General features: G+C 41.4%; 1 long non-coding RNA gene across 5 annotated transcripts in view; it reads right to left on the reverse strand.

Moving 5' to 3' along the window:
* LOC106731379 (uncharacterized) overlaps positions 1 to 18,573 on the reverse strand; it is a 319,644-nt gene that overhangs the window by 13,518 nt on the left and 287,553 nt on the right. For 3 of the 5 annotated variants that reach the window (XR_012903011.1, XR_012903014.1, XR_012903015.1), the window contains 3 exons: positions 16,082 to 16,153; positions 13,361 to 13,515; positions 1,287 to 12,167 (listed from right to left, as the gene is read on the reverse strand). This is a non-coding gene — a long non-coding RNA (uncharacterized LOC106731379). Of the gene's footprint in view, positions 1 to 1,286; positions 12,168 to 13,360; positions 13,516 to 16,081; positions 16,154 to 18,573 lie in introns of those variants that run through there. The other 2 variants (XR_012903013.1, XR_012903012.1) reach the window with 2 other exon arrangements.

Consider the following 18,573-nt stretch of genomic DNA (forward strand, 5'->3'; position numbering starts at 1 on the left):
CCTCTCTCATTCCCTCCCCCAGGCTTGGGGGAGTTGTGGGGCCACATAGCCACCCCCTCCTCCCTGGCTTCCTGTGGCAACATGGGGGGAGAAAGCCCTGAGGCTCCAGGCTGGTTATGGCTTGTGGGGAAGGGAGCACGCTGTTGTGGGGAGGGGAACCACCAGGACACTCCCGCTGTCCCTGGGGGAGGGGTGCTACAAAGTTTGCCTCTGAAGTTAAGTTGGGCCCCCATGAGAGCTCCCTGGCCAGCCCAGCCACACGCACCAAGACTCCTGGCTTTTGTCCTCACGTGCTGCTTGGAGCATTGCTCCCCTCCTTGCCCCTGCTGCTCATCTCTGGGCCTGGCTGTAGCAGGGGCCCGGGTGGGGGCTTGGAGAGACAGGATAATAAGCAGCCCCCACATGTGGAGCAGAGAACACAAAGCCAGCTGGTGGGGGCTTGTCCTGAGTGAAGAGTCTCCACAGCCCGAGATGCCCTGCCAATAGAGAGGGCCAGCTGCATCTCCCAGAGCTGCCTGCTGCAGGCCGGGGATGGAGACCCCCATGGAGAAGGGAGACCCACCGCAGCAGCTGCTGCCTCCCTTCCTCTGCCCAGGTGCAGCTGCCGTCTGGTTCTAGTAATCCACATGCACTCCCCGGGGAACTGGCTGCCTCCTCTCCCGGGCTGAACAGACACCATGCCTCCAGTCCACTCCTGCCCCTTTTCCCCTGCCCAGACACCTTGCCCTCAACTTGCTCTTGCCCCTTCCTCCTTAGACAGATATCCTGCCCCTAGCCTGCTCCTGCCCCCACCCCCCAACCAGACACCTTGCCCCCAGCCTGCTCCTGCCCCCTCCTCCCTGGACAGACAACCTGCCTCCAGCCTGCTCTTACCACTTCCCCCCAGCCAAACATCTTGCTCCCAGCTTGCTATCCTGCCCCCAGCCTACTCCTGCTCCCTCTTCCCACCAGACACACTGCCCCCAGACTGCTCCTTCCCTGTCCTCCTGGCCAAAACCCTGCTCCAGCCTGCTCCTGACCCCCTCCCTGGCCAGACACCCTGCCCTTAGCCTACTCCTGATCCCTCCCCTGCTCCTGAATCCCACCTCCCTGACCCCATCTGCTCCCCTTCCAGCCCCCATCTGGCCACAGCATCCTATCCTTGGCCCTGATCCTGAGGCAGGCCCCACAGTCCAGATCCCATCTGGCCACAGGAATGGCTGGTGACAGCTCCCCTCCTGCTGAAGCATGGGTAGGAGAGAAGGCCACGATCCAGTTGCAGTGGACAGATGGGGGGGGGGGGGCGGGGGGGTTGGTGAGCATAGTGAGCAGGGCCACCTAGTTACTTTTATTATCTAAATGAAAAAAATAAAGAAAGTAAAAGGATGGGATAATTATTAAAAATAAATCAAGCAAATCTCTCCTTATCAAGCTGACTGCATTTCCTGTGGGGTTCCTCAGTTTGTAAATCCAGTGTCACATTAGTGCAGTAACCACATCAGAGGTTTTCCTTTAGCAAAGCTTCTCAAACTAATCTTCTACAGGCTAATTTGGCAATTTCACAGCTAAGGTTAGGCTCAGTGTTACTTTGCATTCACATTTAAGAAGTTTGCCAAAGGGTTGGATAATTGAAACCAACCATCACCTTTCCTTATGTAACTTGTGGAGCAAGAATTCTCGACACTGTATCTCAGTTCCAGTCAATATATATGGTTTACATATGGAAATAAAAGATACATTCACTGCTCACATGTTCCCTCAAAATTTCTGTCTTGTTATATTATTTTTAATCAGTGCTATGTCTAATCCCTCATCTAGCTCCTCAGTGGATCATAATGTCCCATAGATGGTTAAATATTTCCTGCTATGTCCTGAAAACTTTAGAAGATTGGAAGGCAATCAATTGCCCTATCTCATTTTCATAAGGCTGGCCCTGCTAGTCTCCTCAAATATGGAGAAACTGTAACTGCTACATTCTTTGTGTTGGACAATGATAAGAAAGTATTATGGGTGTTGTTAAGCATTGCTAAATACATACAGGTAGACATTTCTGTTGACATTGAGCTTGATCAGAGTCCTTTGTTCTAAAAAACCTGCTGTTTTTAGTAAGGATAGATAGATAGATAGATAGATAGATAGATAGATAGATAGATAGATAGATAGATAGATAGATAGATAGATAGATAGATAGATAGATAGATAGATAGATAGGCAAATCATTCCTGCCTTTCTCATCACTGCTAATTTAGCTAAAATTGACATAATTGTTTCTGTAAAAAAACACCTTGAGAATTGAATATAAGGTGTGACTGCTCTGAAAACATCCTCTGTAAGATAAGGTGCCCACTGCACAACTGGAGAGGTGGTAGTAATACAACTTGCTGATACAGCCAGAACTGTCAGGATGGTCTAATATTTTAATGGTGGTAGTATGGAGCAGAGCAGCCTGAAGGGAGCAGTCCCAAAAGGAAGTCCAGCCCCTCAAGGAAAAGAGAAACCTTTACAATGAGGAAATGTTGATGAATGAGCCAAGGCTCAGGTAGGGGTCCCCCATGAGGTGTAAACTGTTCAGCAGAACAGGATAGAATTGTCACCATGAATGGTCGCAGAAGGACTGTGAAGAAGCTGGAGGACCTTCATACACATGCAAAGGACAAACATTGCCAAAGGGAAATGCGGCCCAGGTAGCTCAGAACATCCTGCTCAAAACTAGCCACACAGCTAATGATCTGGGAACTATCCAGATAAGCAACTAGAGACAGAGTAAGGAAGCAAGCAACTGATACATCATTATGCCACAGCCATGACTAGCCCAAGCACCTGCCAAAAACCAATCTATGCAATACCTCCCACAATTTTGAAAATAGACAGTAGGCACCTATCCCCCAAACCATATTATTTGTATGTGTCCATGCCCTGCCTCCTCATTTTGAAACCCCTGTGTACTAATCTCCCATGGCAGCTCAAAGGCAGGAGCTTATATGGATATTTTAGCAGACAAAAGGATATGAAAACTGTAGCCCTGAATTGCGTTGTGCTTCAGTGTAAAACATTTATAATATTAAAGCAGTATGCCTCCCTGGTCTATGGTGGGAAATGCTTGTGAAAGTCCCTATGACTCTCAGGTGAAAGTTTCTGTATTGTAAATCAATTAGCAACAATTAATCTTCCTCAATTTATTTCAAAATTTTCCTTACTTGACTTGGTTTAGATACTTCTGCAGTGGCTATCCTAGAAATATCTTAAATAGGGCCAAGTATAACAAATATGTTGTTATTATGATCAACAATAAAATAAATGTTTTGTATACTTATAAGTCTTCTCCCCAGGCTATAAATGAATTTTACAAACATTAACACAACACTCCAATGCAGTAGGTAAGCACTATACCATCTTAAAGACTGCGAAATTGGCATCAGAGGAAGTTCAGTGACTTACCAAAGGTGTTTCAGGAAATCAGTGGCAGAGCTAGAAGCCAGACAGGCTGCAAATGGCAAACCTTACATATCAAACATTTGTCAGTCTTCCTCAATGTGTGTCTTTCACTTTCTTTCAATAAGCATGTACCTGAGAATTCTGGCTAATTTTTTTGATTTATTTACAGGTGGCCAAGCTCTGTCCTCAGATAATTATGTGAGGCGTTCATGGAAATCAAAGCTAAATGTTCATCCAAGTGCAGAATTCAGCTCAAGGTAGATTCAAATACAAACATCTGAGCACAATCTTTTTGTGTGAACATGTCTGTTTTTGAAAAATGCCATTGATTGAGATTGAAAATGCCCTGCAACCATTTGAAAGGTTACTGGCCATTTTTCTATTACACTGCCACTACAGAATCCCCAAATAACTTAGTGACTGCACCTATTCTTCATAATATATCCAGCTGGCTCAAGAAAACCAATGAATTATGCTTGATTTTAGGGCAATAACAGCAAATATTTCAAAGTGAAAAGGAATTGACCCAGCCTACTGTGCACATTATTTATTCAGAGGTAGTACAAAAACAAGTCCCTGACGTTACTAAAACAAATCCTAATAAGTACCGAAAGCATCAATTACAGGCTTCCCTTTATAGTCCTATATATCTCCTTTCTTTTCTAGCAATTGTATCACATGCAAGAGTGCACTGAGTTGGCTTTCAAATCTTTTGAGCTTTAATAATTATAACCCCAATTTTAACCTCTTTTATAAGACATACTATAGTGATTCATATTCATATCTCTGAACCCCAACCTACCATATAAGAAAGTACACTTTGCCTTATCATTAAAACTTGCTTATTGTAAAGCACACATAAAAATAGGAAATATTAAGTATTCATAACATCATGAATATATTACACCAGTGTACTGAATGTAAATTAGAAGTGATGCAAAATAAATCTTCTGTTACTAAGAATTTTGTTTTAAGTTTGGTAAATATTCAGCATACACACATTCCAACATATTAAAATTAGAGAAATATAAATTGCGGTGGAATAGTTAGGTTTTTTTTTCTTTTCGAGTCTAGTCTGTGTAGACTGTCCTTTTATTTAATCAGAAAGGTTGGAATGATTCCTAATCTATCATAAAAAATTTTAAGGACATGATTAATTTCATTGTTTAAATTCTGTTTTATTGCCATAAGAAACTCTCATAAATGATCCTGCACCTTTCTCTGTGATCATTTCCTTCTAAAGTAATATACTAATTAATTTCAATTAAATATATGTAAAAGAAGATATATTTTGAAAAATGCTTCTCCCTTGCCATTTGTTAATATATTGAAAAAGTGTAAACCTTGGAACATTTAGCATAGAAAATATTCATTTTTGGTAATTTCTCCAGGGGGCAATTTATTAAATGAAAGGCTTTTAACATTAGCTAAAAGCAGCCCTGTAAATCATGGGTGTCATCAAACTGCTTCATCACTTCATTAATTTAAAAGATTATTATATGCGTAACTGACATAATTTTGAACAATGTTACATGGTTAATTTATTAATGTAGAAAAGCAGAAATGACACGCTGAACTGATTTATTATTATAATTGTATAATTTTAGGATTTTTCTCTGTGACTTTCAGCAACAGAACAAATGATTCAGGGCCATATTGTGCCATTGATTTTTTTTAGGTGAGATTCCCTGTTGATTTCTATAGGGACTTCTGCTTAAAAAGAGATGGCATAGTATGCCCCCCTCAGTCTCTCGCTGGTGATTTCGTTTAAGTTTCCTGCCCTGAAAGCATTCCCCCTGACAGTACCTCCTGCAATTGAATTAATCTTAAAAATGATTGTCTAAAAGTTGAATCAAAGTTCTTTTTACTGTTTTAATCCTGATTTTTAATGACCACAATCAGCCAAATGTGCACATAAGTCTTGTCCTGCATACAGCATCAGATGCTCAGCTGTTGTAAATTGGTGTAGCTCCACTGATGTCAACTGAGCTGCTCTGATTTACACCCCTACAAGATCTGGCCCACAGTATTTGTGATCAAATTGTATTTGGTAGTGGTAAATGCTGGTTTCATGTGCTCGCTGAAAACATAAGACATCCCCTCTTTTCTACGCATTGCACAGAAAGCAGAACTGAATTTCTATTAAATAATATAATACAACATTATTCATTTTAGACTGAATTTATACGTGATCCCTAACCCTGTAAACTCTTGTGGGAGTGTGAAATTTATCCAAGGGAGAAAAGGCAGGTGTGTAAGTGGTTACAGAATTGGGGCCACCATCAGTAATGTGCCTGCTATGATTTTTTAAGAGAATAAGGCCCAGAATCAAGAAAGCATTTAATCACAGGCATTACTTTAAGCATGTGCTTAGGGGCTTTGCTGTAACAGGGCCTAAATTAAGTGAGCAAGGTCACTGGGTTCAGTCCTCCAATCTTTACTCAGGCAGAATGGTCACTGATGCCTAAATACTGGCTGGAGGTTCAGGATCCTCACTCATGACAGAAGCAAAAATTGTGCAGGTTTGCTTGGAATGTGATTTTATAAGTGGCACTAACTGGGAAAGCTATTACAACGTATTTGCGCCATTTCATGATATGAACATTTTCATCATCACTGAGCTGTTTGCATTGCTCTGATTCTGCAAACACTTATTCGTACTCACACGAGCCCTGATGCAGAAATGCACGTGAGCACCGTCTTAAGTAAATACTTATTCAGCACAGCACTTACATATGGGCTTAACTTTAAGCATGTGCTAAAGTTCCATGGACGTCAATGACCCTTATGCTGAAAATGTTGTCCAAAAAGGGATGCATTCCTACACTGGAGCCATGAGTGATCCCAACAAATTAAATGACATTACTCATATGCTTAATGTTAAGCACATGCATAAGAGTGTGCAGTGCGGGGGCCTGAATTCCCCTGCACTTTTATGGCAAACCATGCTCAAGACTCCATTTACTGGGCAGCAAGTGTGCACAAGGTCGAGAAAACCAGTCTACACATCGGCATCTCTTATTTTATGCAATCTCTGGGTTTTTAAACGTCCTATGGATAGACAGTCATAAAGCCACTATTAAAGCTTTATAAGTACCGGTGAATACACTTTCACTGAAATAAGTTCGTAGCAACATTCTCATTCGCACGTCACACTCCTGTCTAATCACTGACAGTTAGAGAAATGTAGGCCTGATGTTAACACTGGGAAGACTACAGGAACGGTACTACGAAGACTAGAAACATGGGTTGCACTAGCTCTTCCACTTACTGTAAATTCATGTTACTACTCAACTGTATTTCATCCTGCATTTGGATATCTTCAAAGTGCTCTAATTACTTCCGAGTGAGCATGATTTAGCGGGTATGGTAATAGTCTGGAATTCAGGATCTCTGAGCGCTAATCTCTGCCTCGCCACTGGTCTACTGTGAAGTCATTTCCTCTTCTGTGCCTCTTTCCCCTCCCTGCATACAGGCACTCCAACCAAGATCAAAGCCCCATTGTGTTAGGTGATCCATAGATGTGGTTGTACAGCACCTTACACAATGGGTTATTGATCTTGGCTGGAGTGCCTATGTGCTACTGTAATGCCACTAATAATTAGGAACATTTGCAATATGAATTAAGCACTGGAGTATTCCACAACAGTGGCTAAAACACCACATCTTGCACCAGTGTCACTGGAGTATTTTGGACAATTACTGTAGATGTTTTAAAAGCATATTTTTCTTCCCTGTAATTGTACATATGTAATACCTCGAATTTTAGCAGTGTACAAAGGATTGAGAACTGGGTATGTAAAGGAACATTTCACCACTGACATGCAGCCATCTCTAGGGTACAGAAGTGATAACTATATGGTCAATCGGAGCATAACATAAGTAACAAGAGTGGGAGAGAGGGAAAAGTTTGGCCAGGAATTGTGGGGCAAACCCAAACTCTTATGAAAAGTGCCATGTGGTTTTTAATACACATGCACTGAAGACAGGACCTCAGATTTTAAAAGCCTAACCTTGAGCTGTAAATTACCCAGAGGGGCATCCTTCATGCCATAATGTATCTCAGCCGCACTGATGTATATATTTCAGCATTCACAAAGTTAGTATATATAGTAAATCTACAATTTTCTCTGGCATGTGTGCACAGTTGGCTTTTATTTTTGAAGATGTTCATTTTTTATGGGTGTCAGAAAGTACATGGGGAAACCATTAGGAGATAAAAAAAAGGGATCCCAACCAAATGTTTTCTTACAGGAAACATTTATTTGTACTCAAGTGTCTCATCTAACAAAGGTCCCCCATCTTTTCCACAACAGACAGGAACTTGTCTGCATTAGCATTTTAAGAAACGAATCCTAAAGATTTGCAAGTGGTGATAAGCTGTCATGAGAAGGATTGATAGTTCTTAATGGATCTCTTCTCACACAAGTGTAAATGACTGTCTTTTCGTTCATCACAGACATTTTGGTCAAAGCAAACTTTTCTGATGTTCACATAGCCCTTAACAATTCTCAGTAAAGCAAAATCTAAGGGTCTGATGCTACTCCTGCTGAATCAACGGCAAAAGTCACATAGACTTAAAGTGAAACAAAATCAGGCCCTAAAATGTGTGCAAATTAAATACCATACTTTCCCTTAATTGTTGCAATGGGTGATGTCATAGATATGAGGCTGAAGAGGTGAGGGTGGCACGACTGTGAGTGAGAGAGTGGAATTGTGTGTATGAAGAGAGTAAGATTAAAAAAAAGACATTCTGCGTGGGGCATAACACTCTTTCTTTGATCTGAGTTTGGTTTTGTATTTAGTGCTGCAAATATCAGCAGGTCTTACTACAAATTACATTTTGGGCATCATAATTAGTAACCACATCATTCTGTTATACATGTGACATATTTGTCACATTCACAAAATTCTGAGAAATATGTGAAATGCAAATACTTTATTAATGTAAAAAGGCTCAGAGGGGTAGCCGTGTTAGTCTGTAACTTAAAAACCAAACAAATACAAAACGAGCAGTCCTGTGGCACCTTATAAACGAACAAACATATCCTGAGCTTTCGTGGGCAAAGCTCTCTTCATTAGATGAGTGGGTTTTACCCATGAAAGCTCATGATATATAATCTATTTATTAATGTAGTTAGTGGAGATTATATGCAGCCATTGTTTTGTTGTCTTTGTGCCTGTAATATATCCTGTGGGATTATTTATTTTTTGGAGAAGTGAAGAATTTTAACCTATGTGCTAGTTCAGCTATAGATCTCTGCTTAGAAAAGACGGCTCAGTTACATCCAATTATAACTTTGAAAATATACTTGCAAAGAGATTTTAAAGCTTTGTTCAGCCAGAACCATAGATGCTACAAAAGAGACAAAACATGCTTCAGTTAAAAATTGGACAGCTGTAAATGTAACAAACTTGGCCTTTATGCATGTACTTAACATTCAGCTCTATGCAAACAGACATGGGTCCCAAGGACTTCAATGAGAGTTGCACCAATTTATCATATGGACTGAATCTGTGACAGTATGTATGCTGAAACCTAACAGCACACAGCAGGTAATCCTGCCATCTAAACCTGTTTGGACCCTCAAGTCTATTAACTGAGGGAAGATTTTTCAAGGGCACAAAGGGTAATTAGGATGCCTAACTGTCCCTTGTACCTTTGAAAATCTCGTCCTTGGCCTCTAACCCCATCCTTGATCATCAACCATAGCTCAGGCCCAGAGCCTAAGTACTCATCGTGTGTGATCTGTCTGGGCAGTTATCCATTCCCTCCTTCCCACTGGAGACAGAACCTTTCTCCACCATGATCCCTGAAGAGAGGTCCTGCCTCCCAAAGAGGCAAATGAACCAATGCCTGAACAGAGAAATTAGCACAACACCATTCATGTATTTGTTCCTTGTGAGATGGGTGACGAGAGACCATGTGGACTGACACAGGCCTCATCACCTCCCCCCCTCCCCCCAGGTTCTCCAGGTGCCAGGACCCGTTTAGCATGCTCGCTTAGATGTGCTCTCTCTCTCTTTCCATTCAGCAAGGTCAGCCTGCTCTCAGCGCCTCCCTGTTCAGTGACCAGGATTTTTCACTCAGATCTCAGGAGTTGCAAAGGGCCAGGCCAGTGCTGTCCACTGCTGTGGCTACTGTGGCCAGATCCAGGCTGTGTCCAAACCAAATATCTCTATTAGCAGGGAAAGACAAAGTGGCTTTAGTAGACACTTGTGATAGGATAAGGGAAGGGGAAGTAGAACCTGATTCACCCCGTAGCTAGCATGGGATTGGTTTTGTCCTTTTCAGCCCACAGTGCAAGCAAAGAGAAAATATAACAACAACAGGCAAGTGCTGTCATCTAACGAGGCACTGGCGAGCCCTCGGAGCAGAGGAAGCTCGACACATTAGCTCTGTTGAAACAGAAATCTTTGTATGACCCTTTTTCACACAGACAATATTAGGCCAATGCACTTTTTTCAGGGTTCATTTTAAGACTGGTGCCATTTCTGTGGATTATTCATAGATTTGTCAGGGCAAAAGGGGCCATTAGATCACTGAGTCTGACCTCCCATATAACAAAGGCCCAAAGATTTTTACCCAGTTACATCTGCATTGAACCCAGGTATTCTTCCAGGAAAAAAAACTACATGCCCCTGGGGATTCGAGCAGTGAAAACTGTATGCCAATGGGTCTGATCAGGAAGGACTTTACATTGCACACAGTGGGGTTGAGCAGGGAACCATTTTTTTAGGCATACTAACTTCTTGAACCACAACACAGAAGAAGCATGCTTTGAAAAGTCCCCATTGCTCTCTTACTCCATCCTGCCATTCCTCCCTTCCTACACAAAACAAAACCTGTGAGCCCCAGTTCTGATGCCCTCCAAGGTGAACCAGATCCCCAGAAGCATAATGTAGAGCAGGGCTGGACAAGAGGTGGCCCGGGGGCTGTATCCTGCCCACCTAACACTTTGATCCAGCCCCTGACTGCATCTGTCCACTTTCTATTTATATCCTGCTGCCTATGCCACCTAATTTCCAGGTGGGGGCTCCGGCTGCAGGATCCTATTTAAATGGCTCCTGGTTGTGGCGCTACCCTGGCAGCAGCTAGAGCTGCAAGTCTTTCAAATAGCTGCAGCAACTCCTTCCTTTGTAGCATGGGGCACAGATCACAGCTGGAGAATTCTCTGCATCTTGGGGCCTTCAAAGTATTTGAAGGCTTCAATATCTGAGACATAGGTGAAAGGATTATTCTAAGAGGGTTGGGTGAGATTCTGTGGCCTGCACTGTGCAGGGGGTCAGACTAGATGATCATAATGGTCCCTTCTGACCTTAAAGTCTATGAAACTATGACATTTTAATTCAAAGCCTTTGGCCCCAGACAACAATGTGGGGAGGCTAGTCCCCAACCCTGCTCCTTCCACTCCAAGCCCCACCCCTTCGGGGGAGGAGGGGAGAGGAGCAGCCAATGATCACATTGCAAGATTAATTAAGTGCCCCCCCTGCGAAAATTATTACTGACCCCTGATGTAGAGACTTATGCACTGAGGGGGTTTCATTGAATAGCATTATGCATAATTCTCTACATTCTGAAAGTTGGCATCACAGTTTCATGCCTGTAACAATGCATATCATCAGAAGACTCCTATGCCTACAGACATCTCTTAAGAATACCTTAAACAATGGAGTGAATACACTGCTCAGTGTCCAGCCCCCTCTCCTGTTCTATTGCTACTTACCCAAACCCTGGCCACTTTCTTCAAAGATGTGTCCCAGGGACTAGACAGTTGTGAAGCACTATGCAGAGTCTGGGCCTGCTTGGAAGAATTTCTGATAAAGAGATAGTCTAGTGAGCCTTCAGTGTGGAAAGCCTCATGTGAAGCTTATGGAGTGGGATGGCTTTTTTAATGACAGCCACCTCCATTCACTAAATGGAAGAGTCTGTGGAGAAACTGATATACCATTAGACAAACTTATCGATGACATTGGTTTGCTAGCCACTACCGAGTAAAGAATGAAATACCTCGGTTTCACAAGCCTGGGAGAGAATACACTATATGCCATGAGCAGAAAGCCTGGGAGAAGGAGCTGCAGTTCAGCTGAGAACCAGAGACCCTGTGGAGAACATCAAGTGATCTAGTCTCTTTAGTGCTTGAGTAACCTTCACAGCTTTTCACCCGGTGCTCTGTAATTTCATCCTGTGTTATTCCTGCTCTTCCTAATAAATAAATGTTCTTGTCTAAAAGCCTGCACAGTCCTTAAGAAATCTACAGGTCTAACATCCCCAGTGAGGCTTTAGGCTGAAGGTGCATTTTATAAAGTTCCTCTCCAAAGGCATTGTTTTGAATGCCTCCTAAGGATGCAGGGATGATAACTGCTTAGGGGAAGCAGAGGTTAAATGGGGAGCTCAGAGGAACAGAAGGAAGCTGGGGAACCAGCTGTTGGAGTTGTGGGAAAGGCAGAGATCAATGCATGCTGCTGAGTAAAGCTCTATGAAGTCCTTTATTTCCCAACACACACATAATCTCTCTTATCACAGCTCCTCCAACCACCACCCGTTCACTATTCCAGTCCCAGTTTCATTCTCCTTCCTCCTAAAAAAAGAGCACCCTTGCCAACTCACCTTCCAAAATTCTCCAGAGCTACTGCTGAAACTGAGCTCCCCTACATGTCCTTTACAATGGGAACATTTGGACTGTGCAGCTGTTATGAAGATCTCACTGACACCATTGACTCCAGAGAGTTGAAGATTGGGTCCTCACATGCTATTTATTTTAAAATCAACAATACCATCAAAAATGTTCTATGAACCTTGTTACTTAAAATTAAGGAGAAAATCTATGCATAAGAAGAAGGGCTAAAGATTAAGAACATTTTAAAATATGAAAATAACAGTTACAGGAAGATAAATAAATATTCAAACAGCCTCATAGTTCACACACTCTCTTAAATAGGTGTTCATGCATATAAAGTATTCCATTGCCCATTAAAACAACCTTAACTGCCTTTCACATAGTCATCCATAACAACAATCATTCAATGTTTTATAGATGACATTTAATTTTTTCAAAAATTATTTAAATGGTTTTGTCTTTTATTTACTCCAAAGCCAGTTGGTTTTGCTGGGCTTTGTCTCTTTCTTCATTGAATGTAATCTACTGACCAAGGAAAGAATGAAGTTCCCAGTGTTTTATATATATATGTGCATGAAGCTCTTGAAGTAAGAAAATGAAGTGTATACTGAGCCTTAATGTATTATAAGGAGAAACACCTCTCCACCAGATGTTTCTCTCACGGCTATATAGTGAAACAATAGTAGGACACAGAGATCTAACCATTCCCTTTCAGAGATAAATGCCTCACTGCATTTTACAAGGTCTGGTCCCATTGAAATCCACAGGAATGTTGCTATTCGCTTCAATGGGAAAGGAATCCAGCCTCAAAATGGCAGTCTACCAAGCCGTGTGTGCTCCCTATTTTAAATGAACTGTGCAGAGGACTGGCAGCAAGCCTGAGCTCCATAAATATCACTAGAAAAAAAATCTACTGATTGCCCTTAGTGTAATGACTGGTTGAGAGGAAGTCACACCAGTACTTCTTGTTTCTGTGTTGGTCACCAATAGATCTCTTTAATGCTTATTCAGCCACTCAACCACAAGGAGGGATGTGTAGCTGAAGATGCCCATACTCTTGATGTTAGGTGGACCCATTTCCAAATTCTGTTATTTTTGATCTGCATGGACTTCGAGAGCTTATGCCAAAAAGGAAAAAAAAAAAGATTGAAAAAAAACCCCCAAAACCCAGAAGTGTTAGCGAGGAAACAGAAATGAAGAGAAGGATTACATCAAAATTTCTGCCAAGATATAGACAAAAGTGATTGAATTAACCATGGAAAGAGAAACTTCAGAGAGTACTAAGTTTAAAGGATCAGAGCTCCTGAAAGACAGCTGGCACTCACCTAGAGATGCTGTTGGTTTAGTGCTGTTCCAATGTATCCTATAAACGAAACCAATGTGAGGGTTGTTGGGCTGGGTTGGGTTGGGTTGGGTTGTTTTTTTAAAATGATACACATAGGGAGTTTTTCCAGATTGTGTATAAAAGCTGATCGATTCCCTAAAAAAAGAGATTTAGTAAGTCAATTACAAGAAAAGTAGAAGTGCTGAAGCACACGAACAAATTTTGAGAATGTGCAAGTGTGACTTTTATTGCCAACAGGAGATATGCATTAGAATTTGAAAGAACGCCGAAGTGCCAAAATGCAGGATTTTCTTTTTCATCTACAGATAACTCTGTGGTTTCATTTGGAGATGAGTCACTTTGTTCTGATTTATTCAGTTTATAAATGGATCTGATTTGTTTTCTCTGGGGAGCAGAAAGATTTTCACTAAAGCCAGCTATATGAGCTAGTTAAAATAAAAGGAAACAAAACTGTACTGAAATATTTGATAAGGATGAAGCTGAGCTGTTACCTGTCATGTGCAATAAAGAACATGTTGGGAAAAAAGAGTGGAAACTATGGATTGTGCAAATCAACTACAGACCTGTCAGTATCCAACAAATAGGGCCTTCAAAGGAGCATCTTAGTGTTCAATGCCCTATTCTGAGGCATTGTGATGCTCACTTTGCCACAGTAATTAAACTGTTTATTGATGAAGCCAGGATATCATTCATTTAATATTTAGTCCTGCCTTGAATGCAGGGGACTGAACTAGATGACTGCTCCAGGATCTTTCCAGGCCTAAAACTTTATGATTCTATGTGCTATATGAACAAGAAAATAGTGCTTTTGGAAAATCACTGTACAATATGATGTGGTTTATTTCATGTAATGTGTTTGTGGCCCTCAGATAATTCATCACAAGAAAAATGAATATATATCACAGAAAGCCACTTTGCTGACTAAAATATTTTGTTAGTTCCATATTTTCTTAGTGATCCACTAAGAAAGTGGGGTATAGAGCCCAATCCAAAGCCTACTGAAATCAATGGAAAGACCTTATAGACTTCAGTGGGCTTTGGATCGGGCCCTTAGAGAAGAGTTTTCCAGACTTTAAATACCCTGGTTTTATTTAATGTACTTAGAACAGCTTTCATTTAAAATGCTTAAAAATTATAAGTACACTCTCTGAACAAAACATTTTCCCAGTTATAGGAATATAGATGAAATAAACATTGCCTATCTTTTTAAAACATATCCCAATGAATTAAATACCAAAGGTATTCAGTGTCCCTGTCATCAGTAGAAAATGACAGTTAAGCACACCTTTTCTAATTTATACTCTTTGACAGAAAATACTCTGTTTAAAATGTCAACCACAGCACACAACACACATTTATATAAAAAAATAAAATAACCACCAAGTGATGCTGCTTTACATTATGATGGATCCTTTGTTTCAAGCACAGGGGAAATGGATTGACATTTTACTGACTTTTACCAGTGAAGAACTGATTAAACTAACTCGTCTACATCTTTTGGCAGGACTTAAAGTCTGTTTCAACAAGTAGAATACCTAATATTTAGAAAAGTAGCACTTGTGTAGCAAGTTGGAAAGCATTTTCACCATGCTCTGACGGCTTTGCTCAGCCACGTTTCCTCTTTGGGATTTGTTGGGGAGGGGGGAAAAACCCCTATCTCTTCTTAGTTTGTTGTCTTTTGTCAGTCACAAAGGGCAGATTTTCTTTTGTAAATCCTTAGTAATTAAATGAGTACTTCAGTGGTTATGGTCTTCAATGGCCTTGTTTCCTAGGTTTTGCCTTTGACAGTCATATTTTGCAAAGGCTGCTAAGATGACTAGGCACCTTACCCTACTTAACACTAAACCAATTGATGCCCGTGCACACTGCATGAAGGAGGAAAAGATTCATTAATGGCACTTCATTAAATAACTGCAATGGGAAGCAGTAAATGTGACTGAACCAACTGAAATCCAGAGCAAGCTGTCTATTAGGAAAGCAACAAAGACAGTTTCGGAAACTGAACTCTGTCTCCACTGCAGCGGATTAGGAAGAGTGATGGGATTAGTGTTTAATGACTTGGGGAAAGAGACAAAGGGAATTTCGACAAAGAGGCTTAGATATGGAAGAATTAACACTCTCTATCCCAACCATGCCTCTGATGACTTCCAACATTCTTTTCTGGCTCTGAAGCTGAAGTTAAAAAAAAAGACTAGTAAAGCTTAAATACCTCCTTAACCTTTTCTTATAATCGTAAATTAAAAGAAAAAAGAGAAGACTGAAGAATTCATTGATATGTGCTCCCCCTCCCCGCCAAATGTATCCAAAGGTGGATAGAGACCAAGGGGGGGGGGGGGTATGTGTTTCAGCACATAACAGGTGACAAAACTTCTAGCAAGCATCCAAGGGTGATCATGAGTAATTTTACTACATAAACCATATACTTAAAAATGACTCCTTCCAAATGGAGTGGTATTCTGTGCGCACTCAGGACTTAAGAAATCATTCTTAATTTTGAATTATCTTGTTCCCCAGGTGGAATCCAAACACTTGTATGGTTAGTTGTAAATGGTCCCAGAAATACAGAGGTCTTAGGGTTGAAAACATGCTAACTGCTAGTTCAGCAGTGACTGTCACTCTGATCACAGAGTTAGAGCACAGGAGAGCTTGATTCTCCTCACATGGGTGTCATTCCGCTGGTGTAAAGTAGCTTCTGACTTACCCAAGTGTAACAGGCAGAAGAAGCAGATTCTGGGTGTGCACTTATGATGTCGCTGTATAAAATGTCTTCAAGCTGAAAGTTAAAAAAAAGCCCCATGAATGAGACAAGGAACCTCATAACTAAACACTACACAAAACTCAAAGACCCAACCCTTGCACATTGTATGAATCTCTTTGATATGAAGCACATATATGCCAAGCACCAAACCCAGCAAAGAGTAAGCCCAATGGGCCCAATTTTGGGAGTTGTGGGCGTGCTAAGCACTTTCTAAAGGGTTCAAAGAGACTTTCGATAGCACTGAAGTGAATGGAGGCACTCAGCACCTCACAGAATCAGGGCAATTATGTTCTGTCAAGAGTGAGGAGGGGCCAGTGGAAATTTTTATAGGGGCAAAAGCACAAACCAAAGAGCTGTGTGAATTCTGCTGCACTGTAAACCAATTCAGAATGTATTTATTTTTAACCAAACCAAAGCACTTGCAGAACAGCTAGGTATTCATTTCACGTGCTAGCCAATATGAAATGCTCCTCGAGCAGCTTTAGACTCCAAAGTATTATTTAACCAGTGTGGTTTAGTGGGACAATGGCAGCCCCCCGCCGTAATCCATTCAGGGGCAATACCATCAGTCAGTGTGAAATTAAATACATTACAGGGTAAGAGCTTAATGCGTTTTATAGGCAGTTGTTCATCCATATCAAACTTTAGCTTTTAAAATCCTAACATTTGATCCCACGACAGGAACCTTGCCTTGAGAATGAGATTGGCACATTTGCACTACCAGCAGGGCAGGAAAACCATAGCGCAGCCTTCAGTTGGAAATGCAATTGGCTGAAAGGAAAAATGTTCACATGATCTTAGGTCTTCAGAGGGACAGACATTACAAGAGCCTATGTAGCTTTGGAAACACAGTAAATACAATCCAGGAGATGCCCTTCATTGACTTCCACTTTCCTGACAGGATTTGTGTTCTTAGAATCAGCATTTCTCAGTGCGGGACATGTGGTTTCCACTTAGCAGAGGTTCAAAAATAACAGTGGTGTTTTACTCATTCACAATGGGCCTGATCCTGCAAATGCTAGTCAGGTGAGTCGTTCCATTGATTTCAGTGAGACTGCTTGTGCGTAAGAAAGAATTTTCAGGATAAAGCCCACACTCTTTCAATTGCCCTATATCAGCCTAGCTCCACTGACTTCAATAAAGTAACACCGATTTACACCCAGCTGAGGATCTGTCCCCAAATGCACAGAACTCCCTCTGTTACACAAACAGATGAGCCATGAAAAGAGTTCAGCTTGTAGAAGAGGTGCAAAAAGTAGAGCTACACAGAGTTAAAGTCTACTCTCTGTTACACCAGCTTAACTCAGGAGTAAATTCCATTCACTTCAGTGCAGTTACTCTTGATATGAACAGGTGTAAGATCCAAGCTTGGTCCTTAGAGACACTTAAAGCCTTCTGTGTTTCTCTTTAAAATGTTGCACTGCACCGATACATCCCAGTGGTAAAAAAAAAAAAGGTTATTTAAAATATTTTCATTGCGATCTGTTATCCAAAATGGCTTTTAACTGTTGAAAGGACATCAAACATTTTAAAATGCATAAACTGGTCTCAGCACTGGGACACACTGCCAGGAATATGCGTCAATCGTATGTTTTTGGATCATATGTCACAGTGGATTATCTGACACTCCATGAACATTGACTGCTTCCTCCAGTTGCGGCTACAAAACTTGTTCTCAGGCACGCCACCGGACGCTGCAACCACCCTGAAGTGGGTTCTGTGTTCACAGTGGTTGTATTGTGTTGTGTTTTTTTTTTTTTTTTTTTTTTTTTTTTTGCAGCCGGTAAGCAAAACTATGCTCTGCATCTCAATGTATAACCCTTTATCAGACACGTGTGCTCAAAAGCAGCTGCAATGACAAGTTTCCTTCAGGGACATACATTCAATGTACATCTCTTAAAAATGCGGGTAGATCCCTGAAATCAGTTATCCAGTAGTGCAGTATGGAGTCCTCAGCCTCACTTAGAGAACAGCTTTAAGTAGGAGCGTGGGCGTGAGTGTGTGGGAAAGCATTCCTACTCAAATAGGATCGGTGAAGCATGGCAGCTGATTCAGAATAAAACAGGGGAGGTGGACAAGAAAGGATGAAGAGATGCCAGTGGAAGAATTGAATTCACTGGATGATTTGAATCCCAGATCTAGGTGGGGATAGGGAAAGGGAGCTAGGAGTTCTTTCTGCAGAATACTTGAACACCTGACTATCCAGCAATATTTTAGCTCCGATAGAAATATGAAACCCTTTCCTGTACTGTTTGCTTTAATTTTATCCTTCTCTCTTTTTTCCCCACCTCTTCAGTTTCCCTACCTTACACAGGGCCCTTCCCTACTACTCCTGTCATTTCCTGATGCCTAAATCAGTCCTTCTGAAGAAACAACTGCTGTCAGTAAGTGACAAGGGCTGCTGTTTCTGGCAGGATAGATTATCTTGTTGTCTT

The sequence above is a fragment of the Pelodiscus sinensis genome, chromosome 3 (genome assembly GCF_049634645.1).
Source record: "Pelodiscus sinensis isolate JC-2024 chromosome 3, ASM4963464v1, whole genome shotgun sequence".
Taxonomy (NCBI): domain Eukaryota; kingdom Metazoa; phylum Chordata; order Testudines; family Trionychidae; genus Pelodiscus; species Pelodiscus sinensis.